Genomic DNA, 20344 nt, shown 5'->3' on the forward strand with positions numbered 1-20344 from the left:
TCGCCATGTGAAGAAGAATGTGTTTGCTTTCCCTTCCACCATAATTGTAAGTTTCATGAGGCCTCCCCAGCCCTGGGGAACTGTTAGTCAATTAAACCTCTTTCCTTTATAAATTACCCAGTCTTGGGTGTTTCATCATAGCATCAAGAGAATGAACTAATACAACTATTATCTTATTCCTGATCATAGAAAGAAAGCTTTCAGTATTTCCATGGTGTTTATTATTGGTGTTTTGTAGATACCCTGTATTTGATTAAAGAAGCTCTCTTCTATTCTTCATTTGCCCAAAGATATATTTTAATCATAAATAGATGCTTACTTTAACCAACTGCTTTTCTGCATCTAGTACAATGATCATATACTTTTTTCCTTTATTCTGTTAATGTCATAAATTCTCAGTTTTCTAATGTTAAACTAAACTAACATTGCATAATTGCAACAAACTCAACTTGTGTCATTTCATAGATACATGTTGTATGGTTATCTAATATTAAGAATTTAAACATATCTGCTCATGATTGAGGTTGCTTGCAATTTTTTTTCCTCATTATTTAATGTTCATGTTCTCATATCAAAGTTGTGTTGACTTTATAAGCTAAGTTGGAGAACATCTTTGGTTTTCTGTTTTCTGAAAAGGCATAAAATCAGGGTTTTTGCTAAACTGGAAGGTTTAAAATGAGTGATTCAGCTTTTTTGATTCATAAGGAGATTTTCATAATTTCTATTTCATCATGTTGAGATTTATGCAGTTGTATTTTTTGTATTTTTCTTATCCTACTAAGCTTATAATAAAATAATCAAAACATCAAATATATTTACTAGAAATACAGTTATTACCAAAATCGGTGGTAGTTGAGAATTGTATTTAAGGGTAGTTCTTTCTATTTCTTGATTATTAAGAGTTTGCCTTATTAAAAATTGCTTTTTGGCATAATTGTCAAAAACATATGTAATACTAAAATGATTAAGAATGCATTTTGTTGGCCGGGCGCGGTGGCTCACGCCTGTAATCTCAGCACTTTGGGAGGCCGAGGCGGGCGGATCACAAGGTCAGGAGATCGAGACCATCCTGGCTAACGTGGTGAAACCCCATCTCTACTAAAAAAATACAAAAAAATTAGCCAAGCGTGGTGGCGGGCACCTGTAGTCCCAGCTACTCGGGAGGCTGAGGCAGGAGAATGGCATGAACCTGGGAGGCAGAGCTTGCAGTGAGCTGAGATCGTGTCACTGCACTCCAGCCTGGGCGACAGAGCAAGACTCCGTCTCAAAACAAACAAACAAAAAGAATGCATTTTGTTTTGAGTTAAAATGAATAGATGCATGCAGTGGCATAGCTAGTGTACTTGATGCCTGAAAGGGATCATTTTTAATACCCCTTCCTCTGTATGATAAAAGTATTTTCAGTAATAATTTTGAAATGAAACAAATAATAATTATTATGTCCAGAAAAGAAATGCAGAGAGTGAAAGTTTTCATTTATTCAATTTTGAATATATAATCATGCTAATAATAAATTGATAAAGTACATATTTTAGTTGAAAATGCAAAAAGTTAAGGTTTAATACTTTTTAAGTACATTAGTATGGGCCAGGCGCAGTGGTTCACACCTGTAATCCCAGCACTTTGGGAGGCCGAGGTGGGTGGATCACCTGAGGTCGGGAGTTCGAGGCCAGCCTGGCCAATATGATGAAACCCCATCTCTACTGAAAATACAAAAAAATAGCTGGGCGTGGTGGTGGGCACCTGTAATCCCAGCTACTCGGGAGGCTGAGGCAGGACAATCACTTGAATCTGGAAGGCGGAGGTTGTAGTGATCTGAGATCGCGTCATTGCACTCCAGCCTGGGGGACAGAGCAAGACTCCGTCACAAAGAAAAGAAAAATATTTATACCTATATACGGGTTTGCCTCAGTGAAGAATAATCACTTTATGTTTTCTAACTTTGAGCATTAACTTTTGCAAATTTGTTAATGCTTTGTCAAATTAATCTTTATATAGTCATGGTCAGTAAAATCAGTATGGTCAGATGTGTTGACTTATCTTCACTCATAGTTGATTGAAGAACATTTTTTATTTTAATTTCAAAAAGTTTCTTTCAGGTGAAATAACAGATATGCAAATAGTGATGAAATCTTTAAGAATAAATGTATCAGATTCATACAAATCCCACTTCACAATACATTCCAGAAATTATAGTACTGACCATATCCTTTTTCCCTTGGGATCATTTCCAGCTGTTTTCAAATATTTCCACTGTTGAAAAATTTCCAATAAAATAACTTCACCAGAAAATTCATCATAAATTTCTATCATATTTGGTAAAATTCTCCAAAGCTTGTAATGATTGTGAATTATTTGAGCTTGCTTCAGGCTCAGGTCACATCTCCAGTCCCTGTGGTACTATGTAAGCCTGTATTTAAACATAGACTAAAAATAAACAATTATAGCAGAGTGATTATAAAAATGAAACAGAACTTGACTGCTTATTCTTGAAATAAACCAGTATAGCTGAGTCCATGTGCGTTTGAGAGTTAGAATTACTTCCACATAGAATGCAATGTTTATTAATAATAAGTAATAATAAAAAAAGTGGTAATATTCAGCTTACATTTGTTTTGTTAAATTTCAGCAACTGCAGCAGCAGTTGTTTAGAACTTAGACCAACAAAAGCTTTTTTATTTTTCAAAGAGGAGTAGTATTGTTGATGTTGCTTGAAACTGCCAGGCATGGTGATAATAAAAAGCAGAACTGGCTTTTATTATTATTTTATTTTATTCCTTTTCAATTTTCTACACACAAAGCAGCCCTTATTGCCTGTACTAGGGGTGAAGTACTCTCCCTATCCCGTCCTTGGTATCCCATACCAGTGACTGGATGAGAAAAATAGTGAAGCAGGCTGAAAGGGAACACTCACTTCCTTTTAACCAGCAGGCCAAATAGTCTTCTGGAATTAAGAGATTCCAAGTAATTATAAGAAGAATAAAGTGGTTTGTTGATTTATTTCTGGAAACTTTCACAAAAATAGATATTACATTCCTTCTTGCTCCTTTACTGGGCTTGCTTGAATCATTACAATGTGTGTCATTTTTCATTATCTGCTGATACTGGCAGTGGAGTACTAGAACTTTCTTTGATGTAATGGAATGGATATACCAAGATTTTAAATTTTGGTCAGTCTCTACAGTGCCATTTGAGGTATTTCCTGGCTGTATCTGAAACTCTTCACACCCTATCACAAACTGAAGGGAGGCAAAATTTTTCTGCTCAATATGTGCACAGTCTTCTTAGTCCAGAAAGGAAATGTATGAGAAATTTGATTAAAATCTAAGTGACTCATAATGTGAATCTCAAAAAAGTGCAGCAAATGTTAATTAGTTTTAAATTCCAACACCCTAAGAACTTATTGTATAAATTGTAGTAAGTGAAATAACCAGAAAAAAACAGCACTGAATCCTTCTACAATCAGACTTTCCCCTAACCAAAATGACTGTACCTTGTATGTTTTCTGTTTCATTGACAAATTTGGTTGAAGGAACTAAACTATGTCTTTCTTAATAATGACAAAATAAACTGAAGAAATGCCCATTTGGTGCTTCCTGTTTGGTTCTGTTGATGGACTAATGTTCCCTCCTGCTGTAGCAATTGAGGATGTTTATATTCTTGACCCCTCTGCAGGGAAGCAGGAAAGAATCTGAACTCAGATGACTTGCTGTGCTTTTGGCTTTGATGTGCTCCTCTGGCCTTTGTGGCGGAAGCTCCATGTTAAGTAACAGACCTGAATTTACACTAAAAGTAGTGAAAATACCACAACAGCTAAAAGAGACACTTTTAGCTGTTGTGTCTCTAAATTTACTTGTGTAAGAACACAGTTTCTGTAGTAACACACATAATGGCTTCAACTGCCCTCAAAATTAGGCAGGTAAAATATATCATAAAACATTTTCTAGAAAAGATATAGAATGGCCAGTGAGGTAGAAAGCATAAAATAATGGGCCCACCGATAACAAACAGAAATATTTACCAAGAGCAGTTTGGATTCAAGTATTATGGATAATACTTTAAAGTTTTGACCTCCAAATATCCTGTAATACCAGTGACTTCTATCTAACAACCCCTGGACTCCAGCTGTGTGGTTCTTTCAGCATATCATTTGCCCAAGATCTTGACAAGAAAATCCATCCTCCTCCAATTCCACCTTTTCTGAAATCCCAACATCATAGGTGGTGGAAAGGCAGTTGAGGGTTAAAGTTATGATTATCCAGGTCATATCTAGGAGCTCAGAAGTTTATCCTAACCCTGTCCCTTAAACTCTCCTCTTCCTTTACTTACTGTTCACCTTATGATGGAAGAGATGGAGAAATCAATGAGATTTTATTTTAATTTTCTGCTAGGAAATAATCTTGTAAAGTCTTTGGCTCACTTCTTTTCTGTACCTCAAGGGTCAATAGCTTAGTCTCTCTGATGTGCTGTGTAACTAAGTAACTGAAGAAAACAGGGTTTGTTCTGGAGGAGAATGGAGCTCTATAAGCTGGAGATTCCAATCCTCGACTTTTTCCTGTTTTTCCCTCTTTACTATATGCACTGTAAGTATCTTTAGACCCCTTAATTTCCCTCTAGGAGAAAGCCATCTATTTCCCCTCGAGTTAGAAGGCTTCTATAGAAGGCCTGAATATTTGAAGATCATACAAATGACCCCAACAACAGCCTAATGAGTGAAGGTTAATAAATGTGAAGCATCATGAAAATCTGACTGCCAGGCGAATCATTTTGAAGAGTCTACTTACAGTTATATTTTTAACTTAGGCATTCCCTCTTTATAGATTGTTCTACTAAAATGAAGTAAGAAAAATATTTTACATTCTCATCTCTCTAGTAATTTTTCTGCTTCATTTTGCCCTTACGCACTATTTTGCCCATTGAGAGATTCTGATACATTTTGCCTTTCTTTCCATTAAGTCTTCACCTAAATTCATGCTTTGTACCTCAGCAGTTAAGTTTCAGGGAGTGCCTAATATCCTTACATTTGACAGATGAAGACAGAACCTAACAGTTTTCTTGGCCAAGCAAAAGAGACATGGTGTAGGACTGTAGTGAGTCAGGATTTGGCTGCCTCAGTATCCATTCAGAAGATGCCGGTGGTGCTGCAACATGGAATAAATGCACAAAACAGTGAAAAGAGACAGATGGTCCAACAGCGTTATGTTGGCATCATTTAAATCTTATCAGCAAGATACCCTAAGGAGGTGAACTGGCACAAAGATCACAGTAACTGCCAAAAAATTTCATCACTCTTGGCATAAGCAGCTCCTAAGATATTTCAGAGTTTTTTTGTGGGGGTGGGGGAGCTAAAGAAAAAGCTGAAAAGAACCCTTGCCTCAGATTTTCCTTTCATCTCTAAAGGTTATGACTCCTTAGGACTCCCGGCCTCCTCCCCTCTGAGCTCCTCTAGGATGAGGCCTGTCTTCTGGTTACTATAGTGATAGGCCAGGAAAATATCTGAATGCTTGCTGTAAGTCAGATAGCAAACTATACATGGGTTATGTATTTGAGAAGGCAGAAATGGTCCTTACGTGGAGGGCAGAAGAGAATTCCACATGGCAAACAGACGTTCTATAAACGTCTTAACTTGGCAGGAGAACACCTACCTACTACTCCAGTTGCAACGCAGGACATTAGATTTTATTAAAAATGGTGAAAGTTACAAGAAATCTGGGGATGAAGGCATGATAGAAGATAAAAACAAATCATTTTATACAATTTATCTAATCCAAAAGGGAAAGAGCCCATATGTTTACGATGATACCTACCTCAAGAACTAAAGAGCTGATGGGACCTTGGAGATTATGCATTATTATGCAGTACGCACCCTGGAGTGCACATCACAACTTGTGGTGGACATTTTTCAAAAATCAAGCATGGTTTCACCCCAGACATGGGGAAGAAACATCTGAAAGTGAGGTCTCAGGACTTACAAAGTTTAGGCAACCATGAGTCTCACTCGCCAGGGTTTTTCTTTGGCAGAAAATCCAACTTTCCCGAGTGACTTGTGGGTTTGGAGGCTTTGATGTCTGAAGGACTCCTATGATGCCACCAAACATGATTCGGGGTTAGTAGCCACGTGGTTCCAGCCTTTCCTAGAAGGATTGTTTCCACCCTGGGTGAACCAGTTAAACTCTGCTGCTTCCAAAAACACACATAACCCCAGAGTGGGTGGTCTGTGTCTCTAACTAATTTCCAGTTGTCATGCAAATGAGTCATTAGCACTCCTTATTAGTGCCTCATAGTACAAATATAAAATGGGACAAATTGAGAGAAAACTTAAAAGCACAGACACAGGAGAGTGCACACAGGCAGAAATGAACTGCATGCATCCCCAAAAGGGTGAAACTCTCTCCCTATAATATTCTACTCATTATAGGGAACAGAGAAGTGCAGTGAACATCAATGCAATGGAAACAAGTAGTTGAAATGCAAGCCTGTTCTTTCCTTAAGCTAACTCAGGATCGTTGAGCTACCAATGAGAGGGGATAATGAACTTCCGGGTCACCTGGGTTGTTCTACCATTGCTGTTTAACAAAGCCAGCTCTCTTTGTATTTTACATATACCCCTGCATACAACCCTCAGAATCTCATGTAGGTTCCAAAGCTACATAAGCTGCAACTATCCTATTCTAAGGCAATTGTTCTTTCCCTGTCTTTTGTGTTGATGAAGATCTAAAACTCATGGAGTCAATTCAAACAGCTACAAGGGGGTGGAGTTGGGATTTCACCTGTGACTATTTGACTTCCAAACTCACATTCTTGTCAATAATCTAAACTGCTGCCTCCCAGCAGGTTACTTGTCCTAAGCTATTAAAGCAAACTGGGAAAAATAGTCAAAATACCTTTGCATCCCTGGATCTTGCCTGCTGTTGCATCTATCTTGGAGTCAGGCCAAACACTGGGGAAAATCTGCCCACCTGCCAATGGCAAGCTGATGAAGTAAGATATAAGTGAAGTCTAATAAAATGATGGTGAAATTAGCAGGAAAGCCTACTAGCGGACATAGCTTTGGGACTTGTGTTTCCCACATGTTAATACAAAGAAAACCCCTTTGGAACCTGGGGTGAGGGGTAACGGGGACCTACTAACTGCTGAATTCAGATCCCACAGGTGGGCACTTCCTTTTCTCTTTTGTCCTCTTGCTTTGCCTCTGAGGGGTGTTAATGAGTTGTGCTTTGACTGTGTGGGGGAGGTTTGACTATGCAGCCCAGAAAAAAAGAGAAGAGCTGGATAAATCAGTCATTAAAAACGTATCCTGGCTGAAGAAGGATGGTAGTTAGAGGTGGAGAGAAGATAAAGGAAGAGGGAATGGGAAGAAAGGTATCATGAAAGATGCACACGATCAAGCTAAGGACCTGTTTTTCTCTTATACAAACCATGTACAAAATTAACTATAACTTATTGCCAACTTAATTTTTTTTTTTTTTTTTTTTTTGAGACCGAGTCTGGCTCTGTGGCCCAGGCTGGAGTGCAGTGGCGCGATCTCAGCTCACTGCAAGCTCCAGCTCCCGGGTTCACGCCATTCTCCTGCCTCAGCCTCCCGAGTAGCTGGGACTACAGGCGCCAGCCACCACGCCCGGCTAATTTTTTGTATTTTTAGTAGAGATGGGGTTTCACCTTGTTAGCCAGGATGGTCTCGATCTCCTGACCTCATGATCCGCCCGTCTCGGCCTCCCAAAGTGCTGGGATTACAGGCTTGAGCCACCGCGCCCGGCCAATTTTTTCTCTCAGTATATATTTTATACCTGAAATGCTGTGCTATTAAACATGTTTCTTATTTTTCTGTTAGATTTAAATTTCAAAACTTTCTTCAGAATATTCAAAAATCTTTGTGTTGTTCATTACAAATGAAATGACATGAAATTCCATTACCCTTAGAACGAAAATGAGTAAAATAGATCATAATAATATAAAGGCTTTTCCTGGACACACTTTTGTATAAGAACATTTAAAAGCACATTTGTAGACAAAGCACACTATAGCACCTGGCTGCTAAACTAATGTCCAAGAAATAATTATTATCCGCATTGCTGCCATTGAAATGTTTTTTTATTTTTCTGGCAAGTCAAATGTGAATCTCACTACTCAATAAAAAAATAGAAATTCAAATTAATTATTAGCTTAACAGTAGAAGAATCTAATAAGATTGAGTACAGTCCTGAAGAAACACAGTGAAAGATGTTCAACTCTTATATTTCTCAGTATAGGATTTCTTACACGGTAAATGACATGACATTGCTACAACTGAAAAAAATATATAGTTTAAAGAAATCTGTTTAAAAGCTGGCTTACAACTGATGTGTAATTTTCACTTTACAAGGGAACTGGGAGGGAAAGTTTTTCACTGACATCTTAAAGAACAACATTAACAAAACCAGACTTCAAACAATTGTTATAAATCTGGGATTCCATAATCACAGACCAGTAAAGTGCAAAATACTCTTCTGCTCCCTGCATAGATAAATTATTTTCTGCAGGTGGTTAGGGGAGGACTTCCCACAGCCAGGAAGCAAAAAAATGCCCTCTACACTAACACTCCAATTTGTACTACATGGAGTGCAGTGTCAAATGAGGGAAGTTAGCCTTCTGAAACATCTTTCTGCAGTCTCTTCTCCCCTGCCTCTTCTCTCTCTTCTCTCCATATTTAAACAGGAAATCTTGGTTGAGAGTCATTTGTATGTGCATATGGGCTGATTACATTTCAACAAATTGAAATCTCAGCTTCAATCACAGGTTTGCATTTAAATCTTTTATCACTGATCGAGGAAAGAAATACTTTATCTTGTATTTACTTCAAGCATCAACGAAATGATGTGTTTTAGGAAGAAGGCAATCAGAAACCTAAAAAATCACTCCAGGTTTATTCAACAGGTCCCAAAGGTAAATCTTATTTAATTGGGGTGGAGGGGCAGTAGTAATTTTGGGGATGGTGAGGAAGGAAAGGTTTGTCTAAAGACTCTATGGCAGAGGCTCTGCTCTCTCTGGGAGTCTGGCTGAAGCCTATAGACCCTTGGGAACATCCAGGACTTCATCTCTTTTATTTAACATCATATTCCACTTTTTCTATCATGTGAAAAAATTGTGGCACATTAATTGTCAGGCACTGCACGTACAGTAGTGAACAAAAAAGACGAAGTTCCTGCCCTTATGACACAGTATAGGGGAGAAGGCAGACACTACTTAAGGAACTGTAAATATTTGTTTGTTTGTTTATTTATTTGAGATGGAGTCTCGCACTGTCACCCAGGCTGGAGTGCAGAGGCGCAATCACGGCTCACTGCAACCTCCATCTCCCGGGTTCAAGCGATTCTCCTGCCTCAGCCTCCTGAGTGGCTGGGATTACAGGCACCCACCACCATGCCCAGCTAATTTTTTGTATTTTTAGTAGAGACGGGGTTTCACTATGTTTGCTGGGCTGGTCTCCAATATCTGACCTCGTGATCCACCTGCCTCGGCCTCCCGAAGTGCTGGGATTACAGGCATGAGCCACTGTGCCTGGACAGGAGCTGTAAATATAAAAAGTTTTTGTGGACTGGGTGCAGTAGCTCATGCTTGTAATCTCGGTGCTTTGGGAGGCTGAGGCAAGAGGATTGCATGAGGCCAGGAGTTTCAGACCAGCCTGGCTAAGATAGCAAAACCCCCATCCCTAAAAAAAAAAAAAAAGAAAAATTAGCTACAAATGGTGGCACACACATTTAGTCCCAGCTACTCAGGAGGAGAATCACACATCTTTAGTCCCAGCTACTCACAAGGAGGATCATACCCATGTAGCACACACCTTTAGTCCCAGCTACTCAAGAGGAGGATCACTTGAGTGCAGGAGTTCAAGACTGCAGTGAGCTATGCTTGCATGACTGCACTCCAGCCTGGGCAACAGGGTGAGACTTTGTCTCTAAAATAAATAAATAAGTAAATAAATACATAGATTATTTTAAAAATAAGGATTTGAAAGTGTGACCTGGGGAGCAATACCAGGAGGATGGAACAGAGACAGGAGAGTTGCAGAACTGCTTTTCTAAGGAAGTCATGTTTCAGTGACCCATTCAGCAATCTCACATAGCACACACCAGCCTGCCGACATGTGCAGCCTATCTCCACCTCTCCATCGCCTTTGCACACTCCTTCCTTACTTTCTGTTATGAGCTTAGTTGTGTATTCCTTAAAATACATATGTTGAAATGCTAAGCCCTAGTACCTTAGAATGTTTCAGTATAGTTGGATATAGGGCCTCTAAAGAGGTAATTAAGTTAAAATTAGGTCGTTAGGGTAGACTCTAATCCAATATCACTGGTGTCCTTATAAGAACAGAAAATTGGAACACAGGAAAGAGACACCAGGGATGTGCATGCACAGAGAAAAGGCCATGTGAAGAGGCAGCAATCGAGTGGCTATCTCAAGCAAAGGAGAGGAAACCAGTACTGCTGGTACCTTGATCTTGACTTCCAGCCTCCAGATGTGAGAAAATAAAGTTTTGCGGTTTAATTCATTCAGTCTATGGTATTTTGTTATGGCAGTGCAAGCAAACTAATACACCTCCTTCCCTGAAGGAGGACCCCTTCACCTGCCCCAACCTGCACTGTTCTCTCCTTTGTTTGTTTTGTTCTCCCCAAAGCATAGTTTATATTTTCTGACTTATCTAGTATCTAATAAGTTATTTATCTAGAAATACATCCTAGACTCTTGAAAGAGGATAAAAAAATTGACATATTCTTGCTAGAAAATCTCACTTTTACAAAAGGAGAAAACAAGATTCAGAAAGTCCCACAAGTAGAACTAAGCAGGAACACATTCTGATGTTGAGAGTAACCTTTGCGATAAAATATATACCTTGTGATAAAATATATAGGCATCTGGCTATGCATCCTCTTATGTAAGCAATCCTGGTATCGGTCCCTTTCCTAACAGCTCTGCTGGTAAAGCTGTCTATTCTTTCTGTGAAATCCAGTAATGTAATCTTTGGGCACTAATCCAAAACCTATATTTGGCCAACAAATATTTGAGTATTTGATTATGTGCTGGGTATTGTGCTGTGGGTGGTGAGTTAAACAGACACAGTTTATATCTGAGAAAATGCATCAGGTGCTATGAGAACACATAACAGGGGATCTTTTCCTAGAAAGTCAGGGACATTTACCAAGAGTAAGTCATGTTTAAACTGAGTTGTAAGGGTGGGGGTAGGATTCAGCTTATGGAATAGTGGATAGACTGAATAGAAGTACAAAGATGTGTAAACAGGAGGGAGAAAAACTATTTATGAAAACAACATGTTGGATGAGTTGACCAACGTGACTGTGGTGAAGAAAGCGAAAAGGGAAGAATCAAAAGCTGAAGTTTTTTGTTTTGTTTTTTTTTTTGAGATGGAGTCTCGCTCTGTCGCCCAGGCTGGAGTGCAGTGGCCGGATCTCAGCTCACTGCAAGCTCCGCCTCCTGGGTTCACGCCATTCTCCTGCCTCAGCCTCCTGAGTAGCTGGGACTACAGGCCCCTGCCACCTCGCCTGGCTAGTTTTTTTGTATATTTTAGTAGAGACGGGGTTTCACCGTGTTAACCAGGATGGTCGCGATCTCCTGACCTCGTGATCCGCCCACCTCGGCCTCCCAAAGTGCTGGAATTACAGGCTTGAGCCACCGTGCCCTGCCAAAAGCTGAAGTTTTGAAGGTGAGTGTCAGATAAACAGAGCCTCAAGGGCCATGTCAAAGATCATATTTACCCCAAGGGCCATTGTAAGGCACTATAGTATAGGATTTTAAGTAAGACCAGAATATGACCAGATTCTCATCTCACATTGTATTAGTTTTATGACATCCATTAGGGTTTTTCAACAAATACGTTCACTTCAGACCTCTTCTAAGTTGTACTTCCCTGCCTCTTCTTTCCATATGAGACGTGACCATGTGATTTGCTTTGGTCAATGGAATGTAAGCAGAGGCTTTAAGGGTAAGTGTTAGATTCACCATATTTCCTCATTCCCTATAGCACAATAATTGGTAAACTTGAATAGCTTGGCTGCTTGTTAGCATGTGTCCCTGAATAACTACAAAAACAGAGTTCCCCTGCTTACAGTGAATATGTATAATTAGCTAAAAATAAGCTTTGGTTGTCTTATATCACTGAGCCTTAAGGGTTTGTTTGTTACTACAGCATAACCTATCTACTCCCACTAATACAAGGGTATATGTTAACTAATCTGTGAGAAATCCTCTAAGTAATTAGCCATGTTTATTCATCTATCCCCTATAATATTTATTTTTCAATGAACATCTTGAGAATAAATGGATAGTACTACGTCAAAGTGCTTAGAAAAATTAAAGAATAAAGAACCTTAGAACTGAAGGGAGTTTAGGGATGACCTAGCCTATTCCCCTCAATTTCTAGAAGACACTACTGAAGCATTTTTTCAATGGTTTCATCCTAAACAGAAAAGGAGCGTTTTGGGTATTCTGTCCTCTATTTTAGTCATCTTTAAATCACATGTACATATGTTAATACATATTTACTATGTACACAGTTTTCTCAGACGTTTCTGCTATGTGCTTGGTAGGATATGTTAGCATGATTCAAGCAAGTAGAGAAGAAGATGATTTAATTCATTTTACTCTTTGGGTATTTCCTTCCAAAAAATATTTTTAAATTTCTCATTTTCTATTTACTCTTAACCCTTCATTTCTAAATTAGCCAGATAATTTGATGCTGAAATTTAATTTCCTTCATTTTTTAAAAGACACATATAGCTGAGAAACACAAACTGGAGCTTTGGTATCAGTCAGATGGTTGTAAAGTTGCTAGTTTTGCCACTTACTAGTTGAGAGCCATGGGGCAAGTTAGTTTTAGTTTTGCTTTTTCAGTCTCCTTCTCCACCTTTCTTTTTTTCTTTTCTTTTTTGAGATAGAGTCTCGCTCTGTCACCCAGGCTGGAGTGCAGTGGCGCAATCTTGGCTCACTGCAAGCTCGGCCTCCTGGGTCCACGCCATTCTCCTGCTTCAGCCTCCCGAGTACCTGGGACTACAGGCACCCACCACCATGCCTAGTTCATTTTTTGTATTTTTAGTAGAGATGGGTTTCACCGTGTTAGCCAGGATGGTCTCGATCTCCTGACCTCATGATCTGTCCGCCTCAGCCTCCCAAAGTGTTGGGATTACAGGCATGAGCCACCACGCCTGGCCCCCACATTTCAAATGTACATAATGACACCTAGCCCACTGGCTTGTTGTGAAGCATAATAATTATAATGCTACAAAAAAGGAAATCATGAATGTCAGATGCCTCAGCATGGCATACAGCAAGTGCTCAATATATATTTGTCCACTCCTTGTTTGATCAGAGAAAAACAATGAATAAAACTTGGTTTGATTATACTATTTGGGGTTTAAAAAACCCTCAAGTAGTTGTTCTGATGGTGTATAATGTCCAAGGAAATAATAAAAAACCAAATTGACCAATAATAGTAAATGACAATTATTCTTGTTTTCCTGATATCTGCTACCAGTTTCTACCACCTCTGAGCTTTGAGTGAACAACTATTATTTCAAGAGGTAGAAATCAAAAAGGACCTATACTGAGGTAAAAGCCCAAGTGAGAAACTCACAACACTCATAAGCACAGAGTACACAAACCCAAACAACTGTACACTTTATTTAGATATGGCAATACAATTCCTTTCATGGTCTATAATAACCAGTTGAGTAAATTTATGTTACTCAATACTATGTCTATGTGTGCATGTGTGTGTACATATACATGATACAAACACACACACAAACACACACACACACACCCTTTTTGTTTAGCATTAAACTTTATATAGAAGATTTGGAGACTAGCAGTGTGGTTTTTATGTTTTGAAATTACTAAGCATCCTTACTAAAAATTATCCACATGGGTTAGAGAGTTCAGCACAAGACTGGTAATAACCAGGTTAAAGAATGTGTAAAGAGGCCGGGCGCGGTGGCTCAAGCCTGTAATCCCAGCACTTTGGGAGGCCGAGGCGGGTGGATCACGAGGTCAGGAGATCGAGACCATCCTGGCTAACATGGTGAAACCCCGTCTCTACTAAAAAAAAATACAAAAAAATAGCCGGGCGAGGTGGCGGGCGCCTGTAGTCCCAGCTACCCGGAGGCTGAGGCGGGAGAATGGCGTGAACCCAGGAGGCGGAGCTTGCAGTGAGCCGAGATCGCGCCACTGCACTCCAGCCTGGGCGACACAGCGAGACTCTGCCTCAAAAAAAAAAAAAAAAAAAGAATGTGTAAAGAGAAATTATTCTGGAAAGGGCACATCTTGGACACATAGCCAAGAGTAACTTCCCAGAATCTCTAGAACATAATGTCTAAATATGAGAATATTGGCTATAACAATATGCCTCCTAGATTTCGACTGCAGGGAGTAGAATTGACTGAAAGCCCCAGCTGCTCTACTCTGAAATCCACTGAGGTCCACATTTTCCCACAGGCTGCTCCTGACCAATGACTGTATATAACAGAAATACAAAGGCAGGCCCTATCCCATGAGACAAAGGACTCCTCTAATAGTTGGCTTTAGCTTGAGGATTCCTCAACAGCCTTGCTAAGTTTTCATGGAACTGAACAACAGTCTGAAATGCTTACACCATTCTTCCCTTTCTCTTTCTACCTTTTCCTCAGGGTCAGACTTGCATTAAAGGCTCTTCTAGCATCTCTGGGATCCCTTCACATTTTTTTCTCACAGGCATTTATTCTAATAAATTTCTTGCACATTTAATGCTGAATCAGCATTTGCTTCTTGGATAATCCATGCTAACATAAGCTCACAGAATTTGAGTTAAGGTACCTGCACAGCACATTAAAAGTAGTAGTAGTAGCAGTAATAGTAGTAGTAGTAGTAGTAGTAGTAGTAGTAGTAGTAGTAGAAGAGGAAGAAGAAATAAGGAAAAAGAAGAATAAGTTTAATCAATTTCCAAGGCATTTGTTAAATATCTTCTTTTCTGTAATTCGTTTCAGGATAAGGAAGTAATCTACAGCACAACCAAATACCAATGTTTCTGGGCTAGCTGTCATTTCAGGTCATTCTGCACCAAGTCCCATTATTGCCCTAGTAAAGATTATTTCATGACTTGAGAGGATAATGCTTTGACAAAATTATTTATATCTTCTTCATCTAGTATGATATGGTCCATTAATTGAAAACTGGAACTAGTTCCCAAGGTCCAGTCCCAGGGTAGGTTTAGACTATCCACCTATTAAACACCAATGTCTGAAAGGGAAGTATACTCTTGAAATTACACTGTGGTTAAACAACTGATTTTAAATCATATAGATTATTATGAGTTTACTGCCAGTCTATAGTAAAATCTCTAGATCTCAGTTACAGGCCAATCTTATTTAACATTTAGAATCAGCTGGAAAATCATTACAGAAAGATCCATGAACTCAACCATAAACCCAACCATGAATCAATGTCAGAAGGAAACTCTGATCCTACTATCTTCCATCTGCCCCTTTAAACAAAAGGTTCAATCTGAACTCCTTTTAGAATACATTTTAAAGATTTACAAAATTAAGGGTGTTATTGAGATAAACTTAAGCTATGTTTTTTAACTTTATCTCAGTTTAGGTGCAAACTAAGTTCACTTGGGAATTTTAGGACAAAATGTTGTGACTCCAAACTCACTAAATTCCTTCAGAGTATGTAATGGAAGAGTAGAGAGCAGCAGGCATTTGTAGTTGGTTTTCGTTTTTTGTTTTAGATGGAATCTCATTCTGTCACCCAGGCTGGAGTGCAGTGGCACGATCTTTGCTCACTGCAACCTCTGCCTCCCCGGTGCAAGCAATTCTACTGCCTCAGCTTCCTGAGTAGCTGGGATTACAGACATGCACCACCATGCTCGACTAATTTTTGTATTTTTAGTAGAGGTGGGGTTTCACCATGTTGGTCAGGCTGGTCTCAAACTCCTGACCTCGTGATTTGCCCACCTCAGCCTCCTAAAGTGCTGGGATTACAGGCATGAGCCACCACGCCCGCCCCGCATTTATAGCTTTTAAAACACCACATATAATTCTGATGTGAAACCAGCATGATGAACCATGGCTTGAAAGCCATTGGTTGCCTAATTTTAGTCAGTATAACATGGTGCTTTAGAGTATTTAGATAAACAACCTGGGACCAGTTCCCACCTCTGCCCCATTACTATCTTGGTGAACATTAATAAATTACTTAATTTCTGTACTTCATTCATTCAACATTGATTTTATAATTGTTGCTTGCCAGGCTCTGTTTTAGAGGTATACTAGTAAAGGAAACAAATGGAAATTCCTGCCCTTATGACATTTACATTCTAGAGCAAGGAGACTGATAAAACAACAAAAATATAATGCATACATATATATCTCTCTCAGAAGGTGATGAGACAATAGGAGGGAAAAGCAGGACAGAGAGAATCGAGAGAGTACGTGTGTGTTGACTTTTCACCCTCACAGAGTTCTGAAGATTTAACAAATTTTACATGCAAAGTACTTGGAGCTGTGCCTGGCACATAATGTTCAGTAAGTGGTAGTGGCTATTCCCTCATTGTACTGATGAGGAAACTGACTTCTAGAGAACTGGAGGAAGCTGCCCAAGCAATCCAAAGAGTTAGGAGGTGAATCAGGCCCAGGACTTCCCCCATCTCTCCCCACTCAACTTCCTCCTATAAGAATTTGACTCTGGGGCTGGAAGACAGAAGGTGAAACAGTGGGTCCAGAGCCCACCTCCGGACACAGATTCCTGTACCTGAATGTAACTCTTGCTGGTGCCATACATCAGAAGCAAATGCTGCTAAATGGAGCTTTTATTTAGCATCCCTGAGAGCATGGATAAGTTAAAAGGCTAAAGAAACTCACTTTGCTTGTAGCTCCAGCCAACTCCTTGAACACCTCTCCAGAATGTTCACATAATGGGTTATCTGCTGGTCTCCACTTATATCATGAATAAGTAAGCAATGGCTAAGGACAAATGTAAAAGAAACTATAAAATAAATCTTTGACATAATTTAATATGTAATAATTTCCCTCAAAATAACAATATCAGATGAATAAAGCAAATCTGACAATTTCCTCAAATATATTTAGTCCAGAGCATTATTTTAAAGTATTTTAGAGGCCGGCTGCGGTGGCTCAAGCCTGTAATCCCAGCACTTTGGGAGGCCGAGACGGGCAGATCACAAGGGCAGCAGATCAAGACCATCCTGGCTAACACTGTGAAACCCCGTCTCTACTAAAAAATACAAAAAAAAAAACTAGCCGGGCGAGGTGGCGGGCGCCTGTAGTCCCAGCTACTCGGGAGGCTGAGGCAGGAGAATGGCGTAAACCCAGGAGGCGGAGCTTGCAGTGAGCTGAGATCCGGCCACTGCACTCCAGCCTGGGCGACAGAGCGAGACTCCGTCTCAAAAAAAAAAAAAAAAAAAAAAAGCATTTTAGAGTCAGATGAAACCTAGAAAACTTACAGGAGACCAGAAGTCAGGAAAGCAAAAATGAAGGCATTTTCTTGAGAAAATGTATTAATGGAATAATTTATCTGAGCCAAAGTCCTATGAGATGTCCAAACTATTCTTCTAACCCTTTATCAGAATGACTAATGTTTGTTTGGGTTACAAGATAACTATAAAGGTTAAAACTCATATGATGTGACTAACCTCAAACTTGTTCCCATGACCCTCGAGTAGAAGAAAAAAGAAAAACTGAGTTAATTAAGAATTAAGTTTGAGATTGAGTAAAGGAAGGGGGAGCAATGAATTTAAACATGTTGCAAACCATACTAGAAATGATTTTTAAAAATATGATTTTCTCTATTTATAGTCCTGCCATATGATAACAAAACAAAATCTCTTATCCTTATTGTGAAAGCACATGGACCAGAAAAGAAAAAGACAAAACATTAGATATTGGTTTAAGAGACAGCACTGACAGAAAAAAAAATGGGGGAAAGGAAACCATCAAGGCAGTGGCTGAGAGCCTTGAAAACAAAGATTAGTAAAATGTAAACCTGATGTAAGTTGATTTTCTCTCTGTAAACAACAGAGAACAGCTATCTGCCTAGGTGGTTTAAGTTTACATATAATTCATTTCTCTATGAATTTTCTTTCTGATTCAGGACATAAGTTAGCAAGATTATTGGCACAGTGAGTCCTAAATCTCTTGTTACACTTAAATAGGCATAATAAATGACTATATGATAGGCATGTTCACGAACTTAAAACCAAAAAAGTTAAAATCTGTTCTTTATTCTTATATGAACAGATTCACCCAAATGATTGTTAATCATGTGAATAAAATTAAATATACATAGGAATTAATGCTTTCACTAAAATCAGAGAAAAAGAATGCCTGTTGAAGACTGAGCTTTTAAGACACAAAAATGAAAACAAAAGATCTATGTGTGATTCTACTGGTGATTCACTCAGTTTGTGGCTTGAGTTACTCCAGCTATGCTTGCAATTAATTTACAAAGGACTTATGTACAAAGAATTTAATGATGCTTGCATTTATAGGTATTATGTAACCAATCATTATTACTAAATCAACAAAAACATATACAAAGTTCTAATCAAATTTACCAAACGTTCCATAAACCCAGTTACAAAGCAAGTGATGGTTTTCTTCTGTTTGGCTTCATTTCAAAATTGGGTTGTAAAAGCAGAGTTTCTGCATTAGTTTCCTAAGGCTGCCGTAATAAAATACCATAAACTGCATGGCTTAAAATAACAGAAATTTATTGTCTCACAGTTCTGGAAGCTAAAAGTTAGAATTCAAGGTATTGGCAGGGCCATACTCCCTCTGAAGCCTACAGGCGAGGTTCCTTCTTTGCCTCTTGCAGCTTCTGATAGACCCAGGCATTCCTTGGTTTAAGGAGCGTATCTCCAATAGCAGCCTGCATCTTTACATGGCGTTCTTCCTGTTTAGCTCTGTCTTTACATGGGATCTTCTTATAAGGATACCAGTCATATTGGATTAGGGGCCATCTCTCCAGTGTGACTTCATCTTAAGTAATTATATCTGCAATGACTTTACCACCAACTAAGATCACATTCTGAGGGACTAGAGAGGATATATATATATATATATATTTATACCCCTCACTCATTAATCTCTTGCCTTGCTCCATTTTTCTGCATGGTAGTAATCACCATCCCAAATTACATTAACTCATATGTAAATGTAAGGCAGGGACTTGGCAGTCTTATTTCCTACTGCATTCCCAGGGTCTACATATTTATATATAGAAATAAAAATATAAAAATATGTATATTTTATGCAACTCAATCCATAACAATGTGTAATTACTGTTTCACTTACATTATCCGTCTATAGAGAAAATAATGATATCTTTAAAACAATAGTTTTTAAGAAAGTAAGTCTTTCTTTTTTTTTTTTTTTTTTTTGAGACGGAGTCTCGCTCTGTCGCCCAGGCTCGAGTGCAGTGGCCGGATCTCAGCTCACTGCAAGCTCTGACTCCCGGGTTTACGCCATTCTCCTGCCTCAGCCTCCCGAGTAGCTGGGACTACAGGCGCCCGCCACCTCGCCCGGCTAGTTTTTTGTATTTTTTAGTAGAGACGGGGTTTCACCATATTAGCCAGGATGGTCTCGGTCTCCTGACCTCGTGATCCGCCCGTCTCGGCCTCCCAAAGTGCTGGGATTACAGGCTTGAGCCACCGCGCCTGGCCAGTAAGTCTTTCCATTACAGGCCCTAAGGATTATAGACTAATGTTCCAGTTCCTATTTCCAGAGCTAACTATATTATGGGTAACAATTAATTTCTTGTTAAGCCCTTATAGGTTTCTCCTTCAAGGTCTCCCTCCTATACCTGGACCTCTCCCACCAACTGTTAACTGCTGCAATGCTTTCCTGAAATGCTCCTTATTCTCCCTCACCATTAAATTCCTTCTGTTCTTCAAGGGCCAGCTGATGTTCTCCTTCAGGAAGCCTGCTCTGATTAATGACTGTGTCCACAGTGACTTAAAAGTAACTTATCTTCCTCCAAACCCCTGAGTGCTTGTACCTGAATTATTTAACTGGCTACCATCTCACTGATATTTTTCAAAATATATTTATGGAGGTTATTTTTAAATTAAGTAGCACATTACATAACTCAAAGCTCAAAAAGCATAAAAAGTCATCCTGTCACCACTGACTTCCATATTCACTGGACCTTCACATATCACCTAACACCCTTCTCAATCCACTCTTTTGCAAAATCATGGCTTGGACTAGATGACCTCTAAGGTCCCTATCAGCCTGAAAACACAAAGGTCCTAACACTGAGTTTTTTTTTGTTTTTTTTTTTTTTTTGAGACGGAGTC

At 39.1% G+C, this 20344-nt stretch overlaps 1 protein-coding gene across 4 annotated transcripts in view; it reads right to left on the minus strand.

The window, feature by feature from the left end:
• The window catches only part of DSE (dermatan sulfate epimerase), a 182992-nt gene that overhangs the window by 104396 nt on the left and 58252 nt on the right, over nucleotides 1-20344 (minus strand). The window lies entirely within an intron of this gene.

The sequence above is a fragment of the Papio anubis genome, chromosome 6, assembly GCF_008728515.1.
Source record: "Papio anubis isolate 15944 chromosome 6, Panubis1.0, whole genome shotgun sequence".
Lineage (NCBI taxonomy): Eukaryota > Metazoa > Chordata > Mammalia > Primates > Cercopithecidae > Papio > Papio anubis.